The sequence below is a fragment of the Lontra canadensis genome, unplaced genomic scaffold, assembly GCF_010015895.1.
Source record: "Lontra canadensis isolate GAN:19392208 unplaced genomic scaffold, GSC_riverotter_1.0 scaffold7, whole genome shotgun sequence".
NCBI classification, from domain to species: domain Eukaryota; kingdom Metazoa; phylum Chordata; class Mammalia; order Carnivora; family Mustelidae; genus Lontra; species Lontra canadensis.
In genome coordinates, this window is record NW_022631001.1 from 12,196,765 (window position 1) to 12,212,142 (window position 15,378).

Sequence of the window (15,378 nt, forward strand, 5' to 3'; positions counted from 1 at the left end):
TCCTTGGGACTAAGAATGCTGAAGAAAGAATACTATGTGATTTATTTAAAGTAAAGCTGGAAAATTCTTGAGAGATCATTTAGGTTAGTTTTTTTCATTTTACAGATGAGGTCTGGAGAGGTGAGATCCCTGTCCTAAAGTCACACAGCTTTTTGGTGGCTGAGTTGGCTGTGGTCAGGGAATATCTTAGCTTCAGGGCCAATAGTTTTCAACTACATTTTAACTGACAATAATTTAATAACATTTTGTGAGTTTTTTTTAAATTTTAGTGAATGCATTAACTTTTCTGAAATTTCAGAACTTAAGTCAATTAGGACTATAGGTTTGGGGCTTTTGAAACACAGATGTGAGAGAAATTAGGTTGAGAAGGACCTGAGGTTGGAGACATGAGGTTAGCAATCATGACAGCAAAGGGGCTATTGGATATTCTTCCATTGTTTGGACCTCTCTGCTCATATCCATGGATGAGAACTCTGTACTCAGAGTCAGTGTAGGCTGTAGGTAAACAGAGTGGTCCCCTCTCAGTGCTGCATTAAGCTTACATGTGTAGAGTCTGGATGGGTAGTAGTGTGGGATATGCTGACATGAGCTCTCCTCGCCTGCTTCACATTAGGCCTAACACAATTGCAATTCCCTTCATAAAGTCTTGCTGATCATAGGAATGCAGATATTGATGTTAAATGAGATAAATCAATGTCAAGTAAATATGGAAAATCTTTCCAGGTCACTCCAGACAGATAAAGGCATTATTTACTTAACCAAAGTGAATGATTTCCAGAGACAGCCCATCCTGCAACTGGAAAACTTAATAGGAAGAATGAACTATGAAGCTTCATTAGCATGGTGGTAGTACTTCCTGCTTCCTGTAACACTGACACATGTTTCCCTCCAGGATGTGTAAGACTATCCATTGGGACATCTAGCCCAGGACCTAGGAGTATCTCTACTTGAAATAGTTAGTCTTTTCTCTGAATGCCTTCACCAAACAAACATTTACCATACACACAGTTTATGTCCAAACTGTGCTAAAAGCTAAGCCTACCAAGCAAATAAGAGACTGCCTTTGTTAGTTTGCAACACGGATATTTGAAAAATAATTATAGAGCAACATGATCAGTCATGAGCATTATAAAAGGGAAATACAGATTAAAGAATAAACAAATATGGCTAACACAATGTCTTATGGATGGTAGCTGGTCAATAAATATTTGTAGGAAAAGAAATTCCTGGTGTTATCAGTAAAGGAAGGGTAATTAGAGAAGCTTGTGGGATGAGTTGGCATTTGAATTAATCCTTTGAAAGCTAAATATGTATAATTTATACCAGTGAAGAGGTACCAAGCTGAATGTAATCTTACCTTTGTCCAGTACTGGGATCTTAGATACAGTGAAGCCAAGTTCAGTGAATTTTCAAAGCAGGATCTACATCCCTTTCTTCTGCTTTTCAAGTGATCACAATGGGAGACATGAACCATCACCAACAGCAGACTCTCCTGGCTGTCCTCAATGAGGACACATGTCACCACCCCTACCTCCCTCACGTACCCAACTCCCCTCAATCCATTTCTATCATCCACACAGTGTGCACACACTTGGGAGGGAAAAAAAACCAGCATCTTCCTTCCAAAAGGCTAAGTTCTTCTGTTGTCCCCAGCACTGATCTATATGTTCTTATGAAACATTTGCCCCCTCTCACCTACACCTGTAGCAGCAGGTTAAAAATAAGATCTTGGGCAGAGTACCAGGAGATGAGAACGACAAATATAAAACCTGACCATAGTTTATGATTCTTAATTCTATAATTGAAACATGCTGAGAAAGTAGAACTTAAGTGTTCTCACTCTCCCCCCTGCAACAAAAAAATGTAAATATGAAGTGATGGGTGTATTAACCTGATGAAGAAATCCTTTCCCAATATATAGACACATCAAATCATCACCTTTAACACTTTTAGTATCTTAAAATTTCATTTGTCAATCATACCCCAATAAAGTTGGAATATTTTTTTAAATCAGGCTTCAGGATCAGCAGGAAATGTTCATTTTCCATACATATATACCTACATGCACACATACAGACTTGAGGATTTGTATACATAAGGAGGCAAGTGTGGTACAATGGAAAAATCAGTTCTCTGGAATAGGATAGACACTGGCTTGAACCCTGCCTCTGCCACTTACTACCTGTTTGACCCAAAGAAATTCCCTTGATTTTTACAAGCCTTGGTTTCCTCCAAGGAAAAGGAAAATAAGAGTTCCCACCTGCCAGCTGTGAAAAAGGTGATCTGAGAGAACATATATGTAAAACGTTCCCTCTGTGAGATAGAGGAAGGCTTGCTTTTACCTCATAAATACATGCCCAGTGGAGTGAAGGAGGTGGCCACACAAACAATGAACCCAAGATTAGGTCCTCTCCTACCACTGCATTAAGTATTAAGTATTAAGGCCCAGCTTCTAGCAACAGGATTTGCCCAACAGGATAAAGGACACCAGTAATGTTCCAGTTAATGACCTCACTATTTCGCAAGCCACATTCCATTTCCTCATAAATGCTACTCGCCCAGATATTTTGTCATTAGAGTTTGCTCTTTGAGTTCAAGGTTATGTCTTGTTTACCTTTGCATCACATTAAGTGCCCTGAACTTGCAAAGTGCTTTTATTCAGCAGGTGCTCTACAAGTGTTTGTGGAATGGAGTAGGTATGTCAGTGTGACATGGAAAAAGGACAGTCATATGTTGAAGTCTAATACATATTCCGTCACTTGCCAGGGAACTAGGCGATTTAACATCCCAAACTTTCCTCTTCTTACCAGTCAAATAAGGAAAGCAGTATCCTCCACACAAGAGTGTCAATGTCAGAAGATTAATCAAAATCCATTAGCAAAGACATTATTACAACAATGCCAGGCATCTCGTTCAGAATGAATGTGTGCCTGGGTGCTTACCCTTAGCTCTTTTATGTTTTGTCCCCTAAGATGAAAGAAGGCCTTGAGATATTTTGTTTTTTCCTTTTGATCTCACAGTTCTCTTGGCCCTCTCTGACTTGGGGAGGTGAACATAATGTGAAGAGGCACTAGCTAGAGTCTTCGGAAAAGTTAACTCTTCTCTCCAAGGCTATAATTCATCAACTTCAAAACCATGGTGCAAATGCTAACCTCACAGTGTTGCCATTGGAATGACATGAGATGGCATCTGTGCAGTGACTTGCTCAGAATAGGCACTTAACTAATGGTAGCAATGATTATTAATTCTATCATTAAATGCATCTATGGCACCAAGTCATCCCTTTCTTGATGCAACTTTAAAATTACTTGTTTGCATGAGAAGTAATATTACCTCTTTTTAAAACTTATCTGCTAAAGTTAGGATCCCTAAAAGCTAACACACACACACACACACACACACACACACACACACACAATATCAATTGATTTTTCCTTATTGGAGCAATATCCAAATTCCTTTCCTTTTCCTGAGATGATTCTGTTTGTTTATGTATTCCCACTAATGAGTTAAGTTTATACTCAAGGGCAAAATAAATAAAGGAATTATATCTTACTCAGGTATCAGAATCTGAGAAGATTTGAAAAATACCTTGCTGTTTCCTGAATAAATACTCTGGAAAATAAGACAAAGGGTAATCAGTCTCCTTCTCTGGGATTTCAACTTAGCTACAGCTTTGGGGATGTCTTCCTCTTCTGGTTTTATCATCAAAGGTGATAATATTAATACTAATACAATAGGACATATTACTACTTCCATCATTCCAAAATAAGGTCTCTGTGTCCAAAATTCAGTCACTTTTTTGTAATTTATTTATGTTATATAGAAGGGAGACAGCCACAGCAATGATCAATAGTTCAGGTACAACTTCAAGTCAAAATTAGTCAATCAGTCACTTAATAGTCATGAATTTCCCTCTCTTCTTCCTTCCTTTCTCTGTCCCTCTTATCTCCTCTTTCTACTCTCTCCCTTTTTCTTTAGTAATTCCTCCTTCCTTCTTGTATTTCTCTCCTCCTGGCTTGCCTTATTTGTCCCTCCCTTATTTGTTGTTCTCTCCTCTTTCACTCTCTTCCTCCTGCTCCCTCTCTTTTCCCTCTTTCCCTTCCCTTTCTCCTTCTGTCTTGTCCATTCTCTTTTCTTCATTCTTTTCTCAATTCCTTTAAAATATGTACTGGGTGCTTGGGTGGCTCATAGGTTGAGAATCTGACTTTCGATTTCCACTCAGATCATAATCTTCGGGTTTGGAGTTTGAGCCCTGCATCAGGCTCCACACTCAGTACTGAGTCTGCTTGAGATTCTCTCTCCCTCCCCATGTGCCCCTGCCCCCGTTAACTTGTATGTGCTCTGTAAATAAATAAATAAATCTTTAAAATATGTACTGACTGGCTGTTTCAGCCTCAGTGTAGCATTGTTGGGATAAAAAGATAAATACCCACCAAATTTTCATATACCACAAAACTTCTACTGTATTTATAAAGCACAACCAAGTAAAACAAAAAAATGAGGTCTGCCTGTACTGAAAATTTGCTCAGTGATTTGGAAAGAACAAAGTACAAAAAATTTTTCCTCCGTTTTAAGAGTGAAAGAGATCTCAGTAAGGTAGACATGAGTATCTTTTATTTTTTTCTGATGAGAAAATGGAGTTTCAGAAAATTTGCATGGCTTGTCTAATAAGAATATGACAGGGTAATTAAGCCTTGCCCTTTATCAAAAGGGTGAAAAGAAATAAGTGGGGAAATTATATTTTTAAAAACACTCCACATGAAAAACAAAGATTTCTGTGACTGAAACAAATATGTGTTTCCTGGGAGTTATCCTGTACCTCAATATTTAGAACAGGTAGATTAAAAAAAAAAAAGAATATTAAATGAAGGTTACCCCAGAAATAAAAGAATTCTCCTCCTTAGAGGGTGTGCACTGTGGGGGCAGATGACAGATTTACCAGTATATTCTTTCCACTTTTGAGGCTGCACAATCTGTCTCCCTAATGCAATATAATTACCATCTAAAGTGACACACTGCATGAAGCATCTTGGCACAGAAGTGGAGTTTATTGTGTTCTGGAAATATTTACAGTCATATAAGTTAGATGCTGTCATGAACCAGTCTAAAACACTGTTCAAAATCCTTACTTAGAGTGTATTTAAAACATTCTTTTCAGAACAAAGGATACAGGTGCTTTTGAGAGCATATATCTGAAGTAGCAGATGTCCTTGATTTTCTACCTGGTAGCCATATTGCTCCTTCCTCATGGCTGACAGAATCCTGACTTAGCTTAGGTTCAATCCTATGCTCATGTGTTTCAATGGCTTTAGAGACTAAGTTCATCCCTTCATTAGTTTTTCTTGAAGGTGCTGCTTCAAAAATGGGAGTTATAGTGATGTGATAAACTTCTTGATATCTGAGGAGAAGCATCTGCTTACCAAATATTTTACTCAATCATTCGTTCAACAATTGTTTACTGAAGACTTTACATGTGTATTTACATATACTGTGTATATATATATATATATATATATATATATATATATACATATATTTATACTGTATATGAATATATACATATATTTACATATACTGGTGCCTGAGAATGCAGGATGAATAAAACCAATACCTAAGCTCAAGTTGTTAATAGCTGGTAAATGAGATAAAAAGAAAAAGGCATGTACAGTACAAAGAAAATTGTGTTATGTTTTCTATATACATATCCTCTTTGTTCTCTAGTTTTATATATATTTTGTGTTATAACATTCTATTAGAGTTGCACTGAGAAGGTACTCTTCTTGGCTTGGAGTTCAGAAATGACTTGTGAGCTGAAAAGTAAGAGGTCATTTTGGACTCACACTCTGTGGCAACTTTTATCAATTAGTACTGGAAGCATAATGTTAAAATGGATTCTGGGATTTGTAGATTACTTTCCCAAACAAGATAAAGTAATAAGAACTAGATTTAGCCTCTTAACTGAAAAACTAAAGAAGGCAAAATATAGGAAAAAACCGCAGTTTTGAAAGAGGGGAAATCTTTCATTAAAGGAAAGTGATCTATAAGAGACAGGGAACAAATGAGACTGAGGGTCTTGCTTTTTTGTTTTTTAATATATCATTTTATTTTTGTATTTATTTTAGAGAGAGAGAAAGAGAGAGAGCATGACCACGGCGACAGATAGAGGGAGAGCAAGACAAGCAGACTCCTCACTGACTGGGAAGCCCAACTTGGGGTTGGATTCCGGGACCCTGAGATCATAACCTGAGCCAAAATCAAGAGTCAGATGCTCAACAGACTGCCGCCCAGGCACCCAGGTCTAGCTTTGATAGCAGCAAAAAATTAGTACAAGATTAAACAAGCTTAAAAACTAGCTAGCAAACTTAAATGAAAACCTGAAAGAACTCTTTTGAATCCAACTCTTTTGAAGTAACTTTAATAACAACCCAGGAAAAATATCTAGTTAATTCCTGATAAGGTAGAATCCACAATGTCTAGCATCCAATAAAAAACTGCTATCATGCAAAAAAAAAAAAAAATCAGGGAAATAAAACTCATTATAAGGAGAAAAATCAATTGAAACTGACATAGAAGTGATGCAGATAATAGAGTAGTAGACAAGGATGTTACAATGGTTAATATTATTTCATTCCACATGTTCAAGAAGCTGAAAGAAGGATTGAACATGTTAGGGGTAGAATACAAACCTCTACTGATAAAATCTACATGCCTGTGATGAAAACACATTGGATAGGGTCAATGGCCAATAAGTATTGCCCAAGAAAATGTTATTGGTGAACTCATTTCCATAGCAATTGAAACTACCCAGATTCAAACACACAGAGGAAAAAGCTGAAAAGAAGAAAACTGAATGGTGCATCAGCTAACTGGGAGGTAGTCACATATAATTAGTGCCCCAGAATGGGAGAAAATATCTGAAGAAACAATGGCTATAAATTTTCCAAATTTATAAAAGTGATTACCTACTTATCCAATAAGCTCAATAAAACCCAATCACAAAAAAAGTAAAAAAAACAAGATGGGATTGGGAGGGAGACAAACCATAAGTGACTCTCAATCTCACAAAACAAACTGAGGGTTGCTGCGGGGAGGGGGTTTGGGAGAAGGGGGGTGGGGTTATGGACATTGGGGAGGGTATGTGCTATGGTGAGTACTGTGAAGTGTGTAAACCTGGCGATTCACAGACCTGTACCCCTGGGGATAAAAATATATGTTTATAAAAAATTTAAAAAAAAAGTAAAGAAAAAGAACATGAAGAAAACTTCACCAGGAAATGTGATAATCCAATTGCTTAAAATGAATAATATAGGAAAAAATGAGGCAGGCAGACACTGAATAAAAGACAAATGACATTCAAGGAAATAAAGATAAAGATAGCACTGAATTTCTTGACAGAAGAAAAAGAAAGCACAAGCTAGAAGGCAGTGGAATAGCATCATTAGAGTTTGAACCCACAATTTTTTACCCAATGAAAATATCTTTCAAAAACAAAGTCAAAATTAATACATTTTCAGATAAGGAAAAGCTGGAAAAGTACATCATAAGAAGACCTGCACAAGGAATTTTGAAGGTAATCCCTCAGGCCAGACAGTAATGTCAGATAAAAATCTGAATCTACATAAGGGAAGGATAATCACCAGAAATGGTAAATAAGTAAATACAACAATGATTCTTTACATGTTACTTAATATATTTCAGAAAAAAATGAAATGTTTAAAGTAAAATAATGATATATTGTGTGACCTATAGCATATACAAAAATAAATTTTGTAATGACAATATAACAGTTGTTGGGAAGGAAAAATGAGACATACTGTTAGAAGTTTCTTTTCTTTTCTTTTCTTTTTTAAGATTTTTTATTTATTTATCTGACAGACAGAGGTCACAAGGAGGCAGAGAGGCAGGCAGAGAGAGAGAGAGGAAGAAGCAGGCTCCCCACGGAGTGGAGATCCCGATGCGAGACTCGATCCCAGGACTCCGGGATCATGACCTGAGCCAAAGGCAGAGGCTTAACCCACTGAGCCACCCAGGCGCCCCTAGAAGTTTCTTTTATTTTAGATGAAGTAGTATATCACTGAAACATAGACTGATAAGTTAAAGAGCTATAATGTCCCCTAAAGCAATCATTAAAGTAACACAACACAGATATAGCTAATAAGACAACAAAGAGAAAAAAATCCAGAATCATAAAGCACAGGAAAATAAAACACAAACAAAAACCCTCAGTTGACCAAAAATAAGTCAGGAACAAAGGAAACAGAACTTTTGGGGCAAATGAAAAACAAACAGCAAGATGGCAAATTTAAAGATTTGTGTAAATCAGAGTAAGTGGTGTAAACACCGCAATTAAAAGCCAAAGATTGACAAACTGGATTTTAAAAACAAAAAAGAGAAAAACAAGATTCAACTACATGTTGCATACAAGACACTCCCTTGGAGTATAGGGACAAAAATGGGTTTAAAAAGTAAAAAAGTAAAAAAGAAGGAAATATAGACCAGGCTACCACTAATGAGAGAAAGCTAGAATAACTATATTAATATCAGATAACTCATAGCAAAAAATATTACCAGGCATGTAGAGGGTCATTTTACAATGCGATGGGAGTAAATTAATATAATGGTATATAATAATCCTGTTTATCCACCTAATAACAGAACTTCCAAATACTTGGGAAATAACCTGATAAAACTGCAAAGAGAAAGAAATCCACAATTAAAATTGGAGATTTCCACATTCCTCCATGAGTAAATAGATAATTGATAGAACAACTAGACAGACAATCAGTAAGGATATAGAAGATTTGAAAAACACTGTAAACCAGCTTAACTACTTGACATTTATACAACACTTACCCGACAAACAGAATATCCATGATTTTCAAGTACAAATGAAATATTTATCAAGACAGATTACAATCTGGCCATCACACCAGTCTTGATAAAATTAAAAGATTCATGTCCTTCAAAGTATTCAGTTCCAGTGAAATGAATTAAAAATCAATAATAGAAAGATTGATGGAGAATCCACAAATATTTAAAAACTAAATAACATACTTTGATGTAAACAATGAATCAAAGTAAAAAATTCTAAAGGAAGATTCCAAAGCATTTTGAATTAAATGAAAATGCAATATATCAAAATTTTGAGATGCCCAAATATGTGATTTGTGAAGTAAAAAGTAGTGGGCAATTGGTTATGCACAGTAGTATGAATTTTAAAATAATTATGCTGAATAAAAGAAGCCAAAGGGAAAAAAGAATATACACAATATAGTCCTAAGGAGAGGAATGGATCAGGAAGGCAGAAGGAAAGACTGTGAGGTGCATGAGGAAACATTTGGGTTTGAAAATATATTTATTATATTGATTTTAGAGATGGTTTCATGGGTCAGGTGGAAAAATCTGTCAAATTTTACAGTTTGAACATATATATCATAAAATATATAGTATGTCAATACACCTCAATAAAATTGTTAAGAAGAAAAGAGGAGTACAGCTAATATACTTCAAGGATGAGAAATGAATCTCTTAATTCCTCCTGACTGCGAGAAGTAAGCCAAGGTGTTATGGCAACACAGGAAAAGGGCAGGAAGCCAAACTTTGGAAAGTCAAGATATCTTCTTAGAGAAATCATACCTATGATCATCCTTAAACACTCGTAGGAAAAGCTCGATGAAAAGGAAAAGAAGGACATGAAGTTTTCCCCTACAGAGAGTCTTGCATAAGCAGAAACCCAAAGGTAAAGGAGAGAATGATTCAATTTAGGAACTTGAGATAGAGAAAATGATTCTTAAATAGAATAATGTAGAGGCAAGGGGATATATGTGAGTACAAGGATCTGTGATAGCATTATGTTGACTTTGAGGAATTGTAATACACTGAGGCATTCCCTGCTTCAATAAGGTTAAATCACTTTTATCACTTTTCAGTTGTGAACATTTTGAAGCATTCCACGTTTTTCCAAGATGGCAATCCTACATAGTAAATTTTCTTATAAAACAGACTTTTCAAAGAGCACCAGTTTTTTTTTTTTAATGTTATGGATAAGAAAGAGCTCAGCATCTTAATTAAGGCAATGGTGTTCCTGATTAACATGAATCCATAAGGTGAGATCCTCATTATCTGCCTACATATTATCAATTTCAAACCTCCCAAACATTTCCTTTAGCTGAGTCAATATGGATTTGTGGGCTAACATTAAAAACCACACAAGCTGCAACTCCTTTGAGTAAAAAAAAAAAAAAAATTATTTATCCAGCAAATTGCTATGCAACAGACACAATGCTAGGCACTAAAGAAATATAAAGAAGAAAAACGAAGTTCTTACAACTCGGGAAAAAGCAGACTGATTAATGAGGAGTAAGTATGTGCATCCAATTTTCCCTTTACTAACCACAAAAGTCAGTGTGCTCTGTTGAACACCAATTTAATGGAATTAGAAATTTGTTTGAAGTCTGAAATTTTCATGGAGTTACCAATTTAGTCACCAAGGGAGTGTTCACCCATATTAAGAGAAAGTGGAATGTGACTTGAATTTTGCATCCTGATGACACTGTCTTAAGTACAAAACCCTTTCTGTGAGGTCAAGATTAGAAAGAGTAGGGGCACAGAACAATTTTTCTTACAAGAGCAAGCTCTAGGCATGTAGGTCTGCTTGATAATAAGGCTTTGATCTTTCTCATTTTGTTAATCTGTAAATCCAATCACATTTGCTGTTGAGCACACAGATCTCATTCCCACTCCTGAGCATGGCATCCCTCTGAACTGCTATATGTCTAGGCAGAAATCTTCCCTAAGAGAATTCATGTTAAGTCTCATGACTTAGATTGATTGTTATAAAATACAATTTAGTCTTAAAGGGAGACAGGGAGAACATGATAACTACTCTAAGTGTCGTGTATAATTTAGATAGACTGAATCAGTGAACCACACTCCATTTTCTAACACAGCATAATTATTATATATATTTGTGTGCACAAATGTTATTAAAATTTCCACCGGAAAACAAGTGTTAGCAAATTTAACCCACTGTATTGGATTTATAAAGCCTTATAGAATTATAGCAGAAGAGAAACACAACATTTATAATGGAAAACAGAAACATGTCATTGAACTGGATTTTCAATTAGTCATTAAGAAAATGGAATTATTCAAGGAATGACGTTGAGACAACTTACTAGCTATAAAAACGGTCATTAATTCAGTCCTTATACCAAAATCTATTGTCCGTGAATAAAAATTTAGATGCTGGAAATTTGAAAAGTGTCATATTGGATATCTAGCGGTGTCAAAAATTGCCTGTAGGATAATTTTTAAATAATAGTGAAATAGAGAAGAAAGGACATGGAAAAATGGATATCATAGTGGAAATTATTGAAAATATTGTCTATATAAACATTTTAAACCTCTGAGGAGAAGAAAATGTCAAAAAGTCAAATAAAACAAGGGGACAAAAAAAATTAAAAGTCTTTTTTAAAAAAGTCAATAATAGGGGCGCCTGGGCAGCTCAGTGGGTTAAAACTTCTGCCTTCAGCTCAGGTCATGATCCCAGGGTCCTGGGATTGAGCCCCACATCCAACTCTCTGCTCAGCGGGGAGCCTGCATCCCCCTCTCTCTCTGCCTGCTGCTCTGCCTACTTGTGATCTCTGTCAAATAAATAAATAAAATCTTTGAAAAAAAAAGTCAAGTAATGTTTGCAATATATGTCAAAGGACTAATTTCTTGATTCTACCTAAAAAATCTTATAAATCAATAAGTAAAAGACAAACCAACTTAAAAAAAAATAGGGAAGGAGCCAAGATTATGAATAGGCAGTTGAGGGTGCCTAGGTGGCTCAGTTACTTTAGCATCTGCCTTCAGCTCAGGTCTTGAACTCAGGGGCCTGGGATTGAGTCCCCTGTGGGGCTCCCTGGTCAACAGGGAGTCTGCTTCTTCCTCTCTCACCCTCTACCCCTCCCCCCTGCTCATGTGCTTGCTCTCTCTTTCAAATAAATAAATAAATAAAATCTTTAAAATACAAAAATAGGCAACTTGGATAGAAATACAAATAACTCATAAACAAGTGAAATTTTCTACTTTCGTCATAGTAAAAGAAATACAAATTAAAATATTAAGATTCCATGTTTCACATATCCAATGAGAAAGACTCCAGAGTTTGGTAATACAGAGTGTTAGGGATGATGTAGAGAAATAAGCACTATTTGTGGAGGTGTAAATTGAGAAGCTCTTTGGAAGAAAACACCTATATTGACTAAAATATAAAACTGTACATAACTAATCTAACAATCTTAGTTTTTGGAATTTATCTAGTCATGTTCCCACATGCAGAAAGATATATGTAAAAAATGATTATTAGAGCTATATTTTTTAAAAAATCTGAAAATAACATTCTATAAATAGGAAGTATTTACAGAAATTGTGTTTCCTTTATGAAAAACAGTATGATGCATCTACTAAAGAATGAGCTATATTTGTACGTGTTAAAATGAACAGAACTCAAGATATATCATCAAATGCATAAAAGCAAAAAAAAAGCATGTATTGTATAAAACATTTATTTTTGCATGAATATCATGAAACTACAGACTCCTATATCTATATACCATGGCAAAATTTTGAGAGAATACATAGGAAACTGTTGCTAGCATTACCTCTCAGAAGTATGAGAGCTCTGAGATGGCAGGCAGACCCTTCTTATTGTGTAACTTTTTATACTACTCAGATTCTTTGTATTGTATGTACAATAAATGTTATGTTATATAATGTTAGGTTTATATAATATATATTATATAAAATATATAATATATAAATATATATTATATAAATAATAATGTTATGTTTATATAATAAAAATATTTTAAAAATATCATTGCACTGAAGATTTTAAATTTGATGACAGAATAATGATATCCATTGGTTAGTGCTTGTGTCAAAGACTGTTATGTGTTTTAAAAATGCTATTTCTAGACTTCACCACTACTATGAAATAGTAGTTATTTCTATCTTTATTAAATATTTAGTAAAAATTCACATAACTGATAAATGCTACATTTACTCCATTCAAAATCTCATTAACCAAATGAGTTGGAAGTTTGGATTTTTAAGGACCAGTACCTAGCACATTTGTGAAAATGGGAATAATTTGCTAACTTCCTGAAGCTTTATTGGCTCATTATTTGATTTTTAAAATGTTCATGGGAAGGAGAGATGACTTCTAATTCTATTATGATACCACAGCTGATAATGGTTGAGTTCTTCTGTCATCTATAACACCAGGTAAAATAGATATTTTTTTAAGTTTTGTACAATAGGCAGAATAAAACCAAGACCACAAAATAAAGGAAACAAATGACATGAGCCTCATGATTGTCCTAGTGTTCTGCTCAGAGGCATGTTCTTGTTGCTCGTGCCTAGAGCTGGAGCCAAGAAGAGCACGAGTATCTTGCTGAGGTAGAAAGAGATGAATTTGGAGATACTGTGAGAGACTGGAATTCACAGGCGGGGTATTAGCAAGAAGACAATGGTGCAGAAAAAGAGAGCTCTAGATGATGGCATCAAACTCCCATTTAGTCTTTGGCTGAATATTAAGCTCCGCAGCATTGGGTGAGACTCTGAAAGGCCAAGCAGAAAACAATTACCAGGGATCTGAGAAGTCAATGGAGATTTCAGAGTTTGAGTTCCAACTACCCAGAGTAATAAGACCTTGTTGAATACCTCAGATAATTGGCACTTTAGAAAGGCCACATCTCAAGATTAGAGCTCTTTAAGCCTAAACCTAACAAAACTTACAGACAAGTCTCAAAATGGTCAAGCTGATAAATAAGTAATAACAGCCTGAAAATAAAAAACTTAACTCTCTTTAAACAAGACAAAATATGGCTTCTACAACATCTAGAATTAAATAAAACATGAGACATGCAAAGAAACAGGAAAACGTGACTCATAATCAGGAGAAAAAACAATTATATAAGGAGTTACAGAAATGACAAAAATATTGGAATTAGCTGACCAGGACATAAAGCAGCTACTATAAATATACTCAAGGACTTGAAGAAACACAGATCATAAGGAGGGAACAGATAAAGGATTTGATTTAAAAAACGGAAACTAAAAAAAAATACAAAACTTTTTATTGAAAATATAACATCTGAAAAAATTCACTGAATAGCTTATCAGTAAATTATAAACTGCAGAAAAAAATATATCGGTGAAACTGAAATCAGGAAAATAGAAATTGTTCAAAGTGAGATAGGGAGGGGAAAAAAAGAGAATCTCCATGATGGAAAGAAATAATGGTTGACTTTTTTCAGTTTCCATGAAAAACAAAAACTCATGGTTCCAAGGTCCAACAAGCCCCAAGCAATATAACAAAGAAAATCCCACCAATATACATCATAATCAAAATGTTACAAACCAACAACAACAACAAAAAGTCTTTAAAGTAACAACCAAGATGAAAGGAAATAATAAAGATGACAGCAAAAACCCATAAAAGAAAACAGAGAGAATTAACACAGCCAAAGTTGGTTCTTTGAAAACAAATGAAATAAACGCTTAGAGAAATTAAGAAAGAAAAGATAAAGTGTATTACCAGTATGAGAAATGGACAAAAGAACATCACTCTATATAGTACAGACATTAAAAGAAATGTAACAGAATTCAGAAAAACTAAATGCCACTAAATTTGAAAACTTCAATGAAATGGATCAAAGTTCTTGAAAAACATAGCCTATCATGTGCACCTGGGTGACTCAGTTGGTTAAGCCTCTGCCTTCAGCTCAGGTCATGATCTGAGGGTCCTGGAACTGAGGCCCAGGTTGGGCTCCTTGCCCAGTAGGGAGCCTGCTTCTCCCTCTCCCTCTGGTCCACCCCACCACTCATGCTCTCTCTCTGTGTCTCAAATACACAAATAAGTTCTTAAAAAAATAACTTATCTATGGAAAGAGCCCAGACACCTATCTACAGATGAATGGATAAAGATGTGGTGTATATATACTATGGAATATTATGCAGCCATCAAAAAGGAATCTTGCCATTTACAATGATGTGGATGGAACTACAGGGTATTATGCTAAACAAAATAAATCAGAGAAAGAAAATTGTCATATGATCTCACTGATATGTGGAATTTGAGCAACAAGACAGAGGATCATATGGGAAGAGAGGAAAAAATGAAAAAAAGATGAAACCAGAGAGCGAGATAGATCATAAGAGACTCTTAATCTCAGGAGACAAACTAAGGGATTGCTGGAGCAGAGGTGGGTGGAGGAATGGGGTGGCTGGGTAATGGATGCTGGGGAGGGTGTGTGTTGTGGTGACTGCTGTGTATTATGTAAGACTGATGAATCACAGAACAGTACCCTGAAACAAATGCAT